An 11,410-nucleotide genomic window follows, 5' to 3' on the forward strand; every position below is an offset into this window, starting at 1 on the left:
AAAAATTAAACTGTAAAACATTTGCAGGGTCTCTTTTTTAAATTTAAAATATCAGATACTAGTTTTTTTATTACTGGATTCTGGTAGTAATACTAATTTTGGTACTGATTTCATATCACACCTATAATTTTTTATACATTTGAAAGGTTTAAATGAGTGAAAGTTCTTGTTATTTCTTCATACAAAATGTATCTTTTCCCTTGCAGATTTAGTTTAAAGTAATCTTTTGCTTTGACCAACATATTTGTTCTGACGTGCCAACAAGTTGGAGGGGCCTAAGGARAGTTGGACTTCAGTCTGACAAAGACTCTGAGGACGGAGCTAAAGGTTGAAGACATTCCTCTCTCAAAGATGTAGAACTCATCAAAATACGAGTAGAAACATGCAAAAAGCTGGTCAACAATTATAAGAAGGGTTTGACTGCCAATAAAAATATTCAAATGTATTACTAGGAAGATTATAATGTAACATCTTGTCTTAAAAAACAAAAACAAAAAACAGAACATTGATTAAAAAAATAATTTTTCCCAAAGGTGATATAAACTGAAAACACTGCAGCAGTCAAATTTCTGATACTGTAGTGAACAATTATTTCTTAACGAGAGATTTTTCCTTTACAGAAATAATACTCTCAAATTAAAAGTTGGAGTTTTGACATTTTCTTTAGTGTTAGATGATACTATAGCAATAAAATATGAGCTTTTCATCTTCACTTTTGCTACTGGTACAGATTTACCTCCATACATTTTCGTTCTGTAACAACTTCAATATTTTCACTTTCATCAATAAAAACCCACATAAAAACGTTTTGTTCTTAATACAAAGCTGAGTCTTGGTCCTTCTCTCTTTGGTACATATGTACTCTTGTCATTACAAAAGTTGAGGATTTACAAAGTATTAAAAAATATGGTGAAATGCAACATCTCTGTTATCATGAGTTGATCGGTTTCATGATTCTTTTCAGATCTTTTATCCTCACTAGGTCCCTCTTCTTTTTCAATATAAAAATTCTATTTGGGAACAAAACTCATGCATATATTTCCTAAGTATGCGAGCTGGCAGAGTACCGCAGCAACCTCTTGAATTAAGCGTTGGGACTGGATGATGAGGTGAGAAGCAGAAAATGCCTAAAACAAACTGCGGAGGGGCTCCAGCCCAACAGCCAGAGGCTTAAGATATATTAAATTACCATGATTGGGACTTAAAGCATGGTTAAAGCCTGTTTGAGAGGCTGGGGAGCCTCAAAGCAGCGCCATTCATGTCTAGGGAGCTGGGTCAATAGGTTGGGGAAGTTCACAGGACCTGATTCTATTCTCATGCAAACGCAGAGAACAAGACGTAAAGCTCACTCAGTTGGAAGATATAAATGACCGGACAACCCTCCGCAGCCGTCCGCAGACACAAGCCGGCTCTGCAGCGGCCTGCTCGTCATTCATGAGCGACTTCCCCGTAACGTCTCACTTCCTGCTTTTCAGAGCGACACATGAGACAAGCACAGCGTTGTTAAATTTAGTGCAATTAGTTAACCGCTCTTCTGCCACATGGTGAATATCCTAACTCCTCACATACTTCATAAACTAACAAGAACATTCATCTTTGTCTGCAGAGAGTGAGAATCTCGGCTGGACTGATGCAGACTATGCTCCGTTGAACCAAATGCTGTGTGTGATCTCTAATTCTAAACATAATGGGGAAAAAAAGTCTAAAATAAAGTCAGTAGATTAAACCATTACCAACCCAAATCAAATAAAAAACACATCGCAGATCCAGTTGTTAATCCTAAATTCTGGAGAAATTTACTTAAAACCCTTAAAGTGCTATGAAAAAGTCACCTCTTTTGCTTTAAAGCTTGGCTGTTTTATTTTTTTTATATTTTCACTTTTAACAGTTGCTTGAATAAGATGAGTCTCTCTGCATGAAGCGCACGTGTCTTGGCTTGTCTCAGGTCAACTTGTGTCCCAGCAGACCGAAAGGTCAAGACCTTCTGACCAGCAGCAGGATAATAATGGTGTCTGAACTTTAAGCAGCGACACGCTAAAGACTAATACCAGAGCTGTCACAGATTTCCTTCCTGGTTACATTTACTTGTGGAATAATAATTTTTTTTTTAAATTATTTCTTACCAGTGCAGATATGATGATAAGAGGTCTGTAATAACTAAATGGACCCTTTTCGACTCTTGTTACATTTGATTTTTATGCGTGAATCATCCCAGTGATGTAACAAATGCCTTCACACACTTTGGGATGAAGGATCTGCCATTTCTTGCTCTGTTGTTCATCATTTGAGCTCTTTGGCTCAAAACTTGCAACACTTTTCTCTCTGCCTCTGTCCAAGGTGCTGATGCAAAGCAGCTTCATGATGCCTGTAAAACCAGGAATAATCACACCTACATTGTTACTATAGTCTGTTTTATTGAAGACATGAATAACTGAACAGCTTACATTAAAACAATCCACTTTTCAACATTTTGTTTTGAAAAGTAAAAAAAAAGGATATCACGTCTATTAGCACCATTTAAATATAAAAGTTATCTAAATTGAGCCTTAAGAGACACATTTTCTTCGATCGAACATGATTTTAAGACATGTCCAGGCTAATCTAATAGTTTAAAAAATATATTTTGCAGCAATAAACCTGCATTATCACATTTTATATGAAAAAATATACATAACTAACTTTACCAGCATCGCTACATCTTTGCGTCTTTATATTGCTGGCTGTTTGAACTGTTCAGTCTGAGTTCGGCTCTGTGTGTTCGTCATCTTCAGACAGATCCCAGCGTGCTGGTGGAAGATGTGCTCATCCTCTCATTCTGAAGCATGGCTGGATTGAGGCTCATCGTTGTTTTAGCTATAGAACAAAAGGAGGAAAAGCTTTTAGTGCAAATTATCTAACTTGGTCGGAATAATCGTCGTTTGCCAGCATGCAGAAATAAGTTAGATGATGCAAACAAAACTTGCATAGTTTACGCAGAGCTCCTGTCAGTTCATGTGAGCCCTGGGCCACCCCGGCCCCGCAGCCATGCTGCTGCCAGATTCACCAAATTATATGTAAAAAAAAAGGGTCCAGGACATTTTAATCCCATTGGAGGGACATGGTAAGTCTCTTTCTCTACCAATTTTCACCCTCTCTGTTATTCAAACCTCCTCTTTCTTCTTCAGATTCACAAGGCAGGATTCTGCTGTCCCCCGTATTTCTTCATGTTCTCTCATATCTTTTCTCAGAGACACTCCCCCCCTACACACACACACACGCACTCGCACAAACGCAGCCCCTCAGACAGCATGCAGTTTATGCAAATGTCCAGCCTTTCAAGCTCAAACTTGAATGAGACCTCAACTAAATCTCTTTTGCTCCCACAAACACACACACACACACACACACACACACACATGCACGCACACACCCACACACACAAGCATGCGCACACAGAGTAAGTTAGTAAAAGGACTTATATATGAGCCTTGTTCAAATTTTATGCGTTTCGAATTTGAAATATTTATTAAGGAGCGCAGGTGGGTAGAAAGAAAAGACAAAGAGGATTTCAGTGTGTGGGAGTGTTATGGCTGAAGGTGAAGTGTGACATTACATTAGGGGCTGGATTTTAGGGACAAATAGTTGATTTAGGAGCAGGTTAAGATGTGTGTGTGTGTGTGTGTGTGTGTGTGTGNTGTGTGTGTGTGTGTGTGTGTGTGTGTGTGTGTGTGTGTGTGTGTGTGTGTGTGTGTGTGAGAGAGAGAGGGAGAGAATGATGAATGTGAAATGTTTAGTTGTTCCCAGGGCCTGGGTGCTGTTTGAAAAGCCTGAGGGTGGGTAGCTCTAGGAGGAGGTGGCAGGGAGGTGGGGGACTGTGCCCAGCTGTTGGGTTGTGATGGGGTGGGGGTCCCCAAGTCTCTCTTGGTCTCTCTGACAGGCTGTCCTTTTCACCAGCGCATAGCCGGGCCGTCCAGCCCGCTGCCATAACAACACCACAGCCTCTGTGTCATGGTAACGCCACGGAGTCATCGCAGAGCGCAGAAGGAGGGGAGTGTTAGGGTGGAGCGACGGCAGAGTCTGAAGAGTCGAGACGTTTCTGCCCCTCTGAACTTGAACTTGACTGTCATAATGAACGACCGGCGGGTTGAAATGGAAATTCACTCCTGGGAAAATGTTGCTCTAAATGACTCGATTTTATTGCTATGAATTTGAATCGTTGTTCTTCATTTGTGAATGAGGAGCTGTTTTAGTTTGGTTAGTTTAATCTGACAAACTTTATATGACTGTGGATGTTATTTTTTTTGGTGATTTATCAAACACAAAGAAAATAACTTCTGGACAACAGCTGCAGAAACAGTGAAGACAGAATTAAATACGTTAAAACCTTCTGTTTTATATTTTATTTTTGCACAACTTTGGCTTTGATACAAATAGCATAAAAATATGGAAATCTTAATTTGTTTTTAACTAAGTGGAGGCAATTTTACCCCGCTAATTAAGATTTTTGTGGAAACACATGATACAGAATTTAGACAAATTTTGTTTTTGTGGGTTTATTTTAAATTTTTTCTTAATTTTATTCAAGGCTCTTCTGGGCATCTCAAATATAGAGAAATCTGGGTTTTAGGATGTTTTTTTTTTTTTTTTTGCTTTACTGCATTACTATCTAACACAGTGTAGCAAAAGTTAACTCTTTGGTTTCCGATTAAACAGAAGCAATATGCAAAATTAATATTTTAACTGCACTTTCATTATAACTTGATTTCAACTTTTGGATTTTTTTTCTTCTCCATTTTCTGGTGTTGAAATGCTCTAAATATTTAATTTCGTTGTTTTCCATCAATTAAAACTATTTTTTATGTACAGTAAATTAACAATTTGCATACTGGAGAAAAAGAAGACTTTTTGATGACTTATTTCTTAACTTTGACCTCCATCTTAAATTCATAACATCTATGGCCCGCTTGTGTTTCCTTTATGAAGAAAGAACACGAAAAGAAAGGAATTTGGTAGTTACTAAAACTATTTCAAAGGTTGATTACTTTTTGGTAACGTGTGAAATATATACACTCAAGAGTCATGCATGCAATATTATGGGCAACATCAAATCAGCAGGATATTTAGAGATAAACGCTTTAAGAAGCTGCAGCTTAATAGTTGCACGTCTCTACAGATGCAGCATTGTCTGCCTGTTGCTCTGGTTTAAAGCTCATATTCTGCGACTGGTCCACACGAGGGGTTTAGCTGCTCAGACCCACTCAACCATGGGAAAACTGGCGCTCTGAAAGGTCCCCTGTCGCTGCTACAAAGCCAAGAACAAGCCATAGCAGGATAATCATGTTTGTCCCCAGACTAAGATGGGATCACAGCTGCAGTGTTTTTTTTGGAAAAAAGGGAAACGGAGCTGAAGAGTCCTGCCTGAGAGAAGCTCGCTGTCATCGTTACTCTGAAGTTCCTGTGCTGATATTTGGACCACAATCATCCTGCAGTGGAACCATTACATTATATGTGCTTTGCATTTGAAAAGAAAAAAAAAATTTTGTTTAAAAGGCTACTAAACTCTGGAATTAAAACATTCTGCAAAAATAATTAGTAAAATCTAATATACCAACATAATACTGAACAGGTTTTCTTTATCAGTACTGAGAAATGTTTATGCAAGAATCAAACTAAGATATTAAGAAAGGTGCCTTTGTTCACATATACTGAACACATTCTGCTTATCTCTGCTATAAAAGACCACATTTCTTCACGTTCACACACAGGCAGTTGCAGGGACACAAAGGAACAACTTTCCAGGAACTGCTCTGATTGCTGCTGTTCTTCTGCAAGCATCTGCTGTCTGGTCTGGACCGAGGTTCCCACCTGTGCCCAGTGTTTACTGCACCAGCCTCTCTCTCTCACACACACACAGGAAAGGAGAAGTGGCAGACCTTTGTCAAGTGCTCCTTTCACAAAAGCAGCCATTGTGGCGAGAAGCCAGGATCAGAATTATAATGTGGGCCCTGGACAGTGTGTTTACCAACAGGCCAACAGGTCTCCTGCAGCTGCAGCACCAAACACCGACCCAGAGCACAGACCCGGTCAAAGAAAGCTGCAGGTGCATGTAAGGCGTTTAGGCCGTTTTCTTCTCTTTAAAACCCAGTGGTTTAGGATTTGATAAATCTACGAACTATTACAAACATGGCGTTAGAATAAATCTTGATGACAAAAATCTACACGTTAAGAAATTAAATACGTCATTTTGGAGGCAGGTATGTGTGCGTCGCTCATTAGCAGCTTCGCTACAAGCCCTCCCCCAGGCTGCACGGCTAATTAGAGCCTGCTTCCTAATAAAGGAACAGTCCCCGCATTATGTTTCCAAGCAGCTAAAACGAGCTATATTTGAATCGTGATAGGAAACAAAAAAAAAAAAAGTAGTCATTGCTAGGAAGACTTAAAAAAAAAAAACGGCATCGCCGTGAATTTGAGTGTAAAGCTTTAAAGCATGAAGCTGTGTGATTGGTGATGCAGCGAGCCGCCGCCGCCGCTGCGCCTTTAAACAGGCCTGCTCCCAGTTTCTATGCAATTATGTTAATGAGCCCAGCTTGTCTGCCTCCTTTTCATTATCGGCTGGAGTTTGTTTCCTTTATTTTACGCCGTTGTCAGGCAGTCCCGGGTTTTTTTGTGGGGGTTTTCTTGGCAGCGTTTTGTCCCTCATATTGGGATCTGCAGGAGAAACTCACAGATCTGCGTCAGATTAACGGGCTGAAACGGTCCTGCGCGCCGCGGCCAGGATCTCCGCCTCCAGACTGCTCCAGTATTTCCAGCAGAATGATGAAGAACACTTCTTTGCTTACAGCACTCACTTTGCAAGACCGTGCCGTACTTTATTGACCTGAGCTCAGGCTTTTAGGCCATGGGTTAGAAAACGCTTTCCCGCGCTGCATGCTTTTTTTTATCCTCACATTTATTTACAAGAAGAAAAAAAAAAAACAGAAACAAATATAAATATGAAAAAAATCTGTCAAAACTAAACTTTTGTAATTAAAGAAGAATAGAGTAAGAAGTTTTTTTAGGATCTGATCAGTGCAAATTTAAATACGGGACAATTAAAGAAATCCATTTTCATTTTTTTAAGTKGTTAAACTTATGTATTTTTAACAAAAGTAGTTTCTGCAGTAGACACGTTTCCTTTCTTTGCAACTTTCAAAAAGATTGAGTAAGATAAAAAAAAWGTTTCTTTTCACCTCCATTCTTCTTCCAATAAAAYTTCAAATAAATAACTAAAAAACAAGCAAAACAAAATAAACTGAAAATAGCAAAGACAGTTAATTTACCAGAACAAGAACTGTATAAATAACAATATTGCTTTTTTATTCTCCCTTTATTTCAGTTATTCTTGTTTTGTGTTTCAAAAATACATTTACAATCGTTGTTAATGAGATGTAAAAAGTAAGCAGTGCAATTTCAAATGGGTTAGAAAAGACTCAATTGTTTGAAAAGTATTCAGGAAAGGAACATTTGAGTGTCATTTCTGATTTATTTTTATATCCGTAACAATTATCTGCATCTTAAATCTATTTTTAAAACCAATTTACATGAGTTTTGTCAAGAGGCCAACAGTCTTTGGATTTTAAAAAAACACAACAACAAAACAAACAAAGATATAAGCAATAATATGATTTCTTTCTTTCATAGGACATCAGTGCCTTGCGCATATTTTTTCTTTGAGCTCTTTCACATTATGTCACATTGCAGCCATACACTGCAGTCATGTATCTATATTTTCTTTATAACCATTTAGCACAACATTAACTTGAACTGATGACATGCAGATTTTAATAGAATAATCTAATTTATCAGCCATTAGCAGTGTAAAATCGCTGTGAACCTTCAGCGAGGGAAAACCACATGAATCACATGATCAAAATGTCACATCAAAATACCAGCTTTGTCAGTTTTTGTTCAGCTTTCAGTGGCAGCTCTGCAGTGACTCACAGACTGGCCTTTGAGAGGCCCCAGAAATGTGACTCGAATAATTAGTGGGAAGCTAAAGTCCCTAYGAGGAAGATCTCACCGTGGGAGAAACCCAAGGCAGGACCCTTTGAATTTGCTCATCAGGCTTTAATATTAAAAATAATCATCATGAACCAAAAAYGTTCATGTTGTGTCTAATGCAGCACAATGATTTTAAAGATAGCAGTGAGGTGTCAGAATGAGTCAGAAATATACAACCTGGAGCATTCCTCACAGCGATGGAGGCTGACCTCTCACAGAATATATATATATATAATTTTTTTTTTTTTAAGGTTGCTTAAAACATTCAGGTTGACACATTAAGGAATTTCAACTGTTGCAGTTWTCCGGCTAGTTTGTTGTGTAACCCTCCAATAATCAAGAAAGAGAAAAGGGTTTTAATTTCCAATTGGTTTAAATCACAACTTTTTATTTTGACAAAAAAACCCGAGAAAATTAYACATACAAATATACTATTCTTTTCTACACACACGTAGACAAATAATCACTCGTTTATTTATCGATACTACAAATTAAGACCTACCTGGACACATCATGTGATGCTTCTTCCATTTTCCCAGGTTTCCTCTCACATGAGCTGAGGGTCCGAAGCCTTGGAGGTCATTCCTACTTTCGGTTATCTAGCTTTATGATGGAGAGTTTACACTCATACAGCTAGATAACCAAAGACAGGAACAGGCTCCTTCATTCATCAGAGCAGCAAACTGGAAAAAAACTGAGGCTTCCTGGGAAAATCACAGAATGAACAACGTTAGTGCAGGTTTGAGCCTATTAGTTAATTTTGTCAGAAAAATGAAGATACAGAAGCACTAAAATTATTGGTGAAAATCTCAGTTTCAGAAACAGAACAAAACTTGTAGTGGCTGGATTAATTWATTTATTTTTTTGTACTGCTAAACTGTCGAAATAAAATCTCAAATCATCCACATTAAAGTTGAACTCCATCAATTAATCCTGTTTTAATACCTCTTCAAAATTATTTTTTTAAGCATTTCTAACTATTAATTTAACCAATAATGACATTTCAACATAAGGCAGTATTGGTTTGTAGAATCATGAACTTTTCACCCTTCAAAATATTCATCTGCTTTAATGCACAGTCGTGCACCTGCACAGCTTTACAAACGTAAACTCACATTAACCTCATGATGATCTGACGCTTCTTTAGGTCAGAGCGTCTGACGTCAGATGTTTTAATTGGAGAAGAGATGCACTAACAACGGCTGCGTCACTTTCTTTGCATAGCTGAGTGAAAACACTGACAAATATCAGCAAATAAAGAAATTTCCGCCAATCTTTCTATAACAAAAATTTCCGCAACAGGCCACATTGTAAGCGTTGTCTTTGCTTAAAATAAAGTGGCGTTTATAATTGCCAGGCTCTTGGTGCAAAGTTAGCGTTATTGAAAGATAATAAAACACAAAAGGCCTGCTGGATTTTTTTTTTTAATTGTCCAACGTTGTCTTTGTTAAACAGGACACACCGTAACTCAAATATCAGATCCAAAATTTTAAAAAATGGAAAATTTACACACCACTCAGTAGGCGAAACATGTTAGACATATTTCAAATTGATACATTTGGGAGTAAAATACACGTCTGCGTAAATTTAAACGTATGGGAACAATAATAAGCACCACATAATCCAAACAGCTCACTTTTCAGGGTTTGTCGAAGTGTCCTTTGCATCCAGGAGATTAAACATCCACAGGGCGCTTCTCCAGCCTCTAGTTTCTCTGTCCACACCTGCTTTGACAGACAGGTGAGTCCCGGCGTGGATCAGATCGATAATCCCCCCCCTCCATCTCATCATCTSCGGTACGGCTGCATGATGGGGCTGTGGGTGAGACATCTTCCCGCTCCTGTAACCACATCAGGAGGATCTGGTTTCCGTCAGAGACGCGGGATGCTCCGTGCGGATGGCGAACCTTTTCATCCGCCCCGTGTCCAAGCGCGCGCTTCGGTCTCCGGTCCTGAGGCTGAGATGTCCGCCCCCCCCCTGACAGACTCACAGTGGTCCCCTCTCACCTCCCTGCTGCCTTTTCTCCTCTTAACACTTCCTCCTCCCTTTGCTGACGCCACGCGGTCGGTAGGTTGAAGATAACCAATGGGAATGGAGATCTTCGGTGCGTCGGTGCGTGTTTTGGAGCTGCGTTGGCGGGGAATATGGGATATAATTTTAAAGTGTATGGTCGCATGCAAGTGAGCCAATTAAATGATGAGCGAAAAACAGATTCATGCAAAAGAATCAGATTCTCTTTTTTCAGACATAACTACATGAATATTTGGTTGAAATCAAACAGCCAACATCCATGAATTTTACTATTCGTGCATCAGTGCGTCTGCAGATAATAAACACGTTGATCTTAATGCAACCACAAGAAGATGATGTTCGCCAAACTGGGCCATAATATACCCAGAATATGTCGCCACCTAGCGGYACTACAGAGTAGCGTGTTTTCCTGTTTTATGCATTTGTGTGTACATCAGTCAATTATATTGATTCTACATAATCAGTCTGTCTGTCTGCCTTCCATTTATCTATACAAACTGCTTTCAGGGAAGATTATTTCAACAATAAGTATYGCTAAATTTATTCCTTAAATTAGTCCCCAAAAGTCYCTAAATTGTTTTCCACATCGTCATCGATGTCTGATTTTGGGATATTAATTGTATTTTGAATAAGGCTGTAACATAATAAAAATGTGGAAAAAGTTTCACATAGGAAATAGATTGGCTAAAATAATATCTCCAACTTCATTTTAAGCTGCAGATGTTATTTTTTTTTATCAAATACCGAACATAAAAAAGGACTACGAATTTAATTGGTATAAAGGAGAAAACTAGGAATCCTGTCTGTGTGAARAACAGTRAAACAAAGACGTATAGGAGCTCAGCACTGTTATACCGCCCTCTAATGTTTAGTCTGGATACTAGTCTAGCACAAAATAGTATTCTGACTGTGCGCTATTCTGTTAGGTCAAATTATTTTTTRTCTCATTTTACATTAATAAAAAAAGGCAAAAAACAAACAGAAGACACTGAAACAACTGAATTACCTTTAGATTCACTTTCATTGTTCAGTCTTCTTAATTTCACATCACATCTACCCAATTAAAAATAATTAAATGTTCAGTGAGTTCAGCTGTATTGGAAAGATTTTTCTGAAATTCACATCCTTTTAGCTAGAGTCAAAGTTTCAAGATGTTACAAATGAGAACAATCTGACTGGAAAATGTTTTAGAAAAATGTAAAGCATTAAAGAAAGTAATCAATAATTTATAAAAGGCATCCAGATCTGACTGAAATCTCTAAATACCAAAGACAAATAAATTTATCTTGATWAAATTGTTTTGGAGCAGGATAAATGTCACAAAAAAGTTTTTAAATGATTCATTCTTGACTMATTTTTT

General features: G+C 38.2%; 1 long non-coding RNA gene across 1 annotated transcript; it reads right to left on the reverse strand.

Moving 5' to 3' along the window:
* Nucleotides 1-2,382: 2,382 nt before the first annotated feature.
* Nucleotides 2,383-9,989, reverse strand: LOC108166156 (uncharacterized). The gene is made up of 3 exons (XR_001776414.1): nucleotides 9,656-9,989; nucleotides 8,522-8,723; nucleotides 2,383-2,853 (listed from the first exon to the last, which is right to left on the reverse strand). It is a non-coding gene; the product is annotated as an uncharacterized LOC108166156 (long non-coding RNA).
* Nucleotides 9,990-11,410: the final 1,421 nt, after the last annotated feature.

The sequence above is a fragment of the Poecilia reticulata genome, linkage group LG3, assembly GCF_000633615.1.
Source record: "Poecilia reticulata strain Guanapo linkage group LG3, Guppy_female_1.0+MT, whole genome shotgun sequence".
Classification (NCBI taxonomy): Eukaryota; Metazoa; Chordata; class Actinopteri; order Cyprinodontiformes; family Poeciliidae; genus Poecilia; species Poecilia reticulata.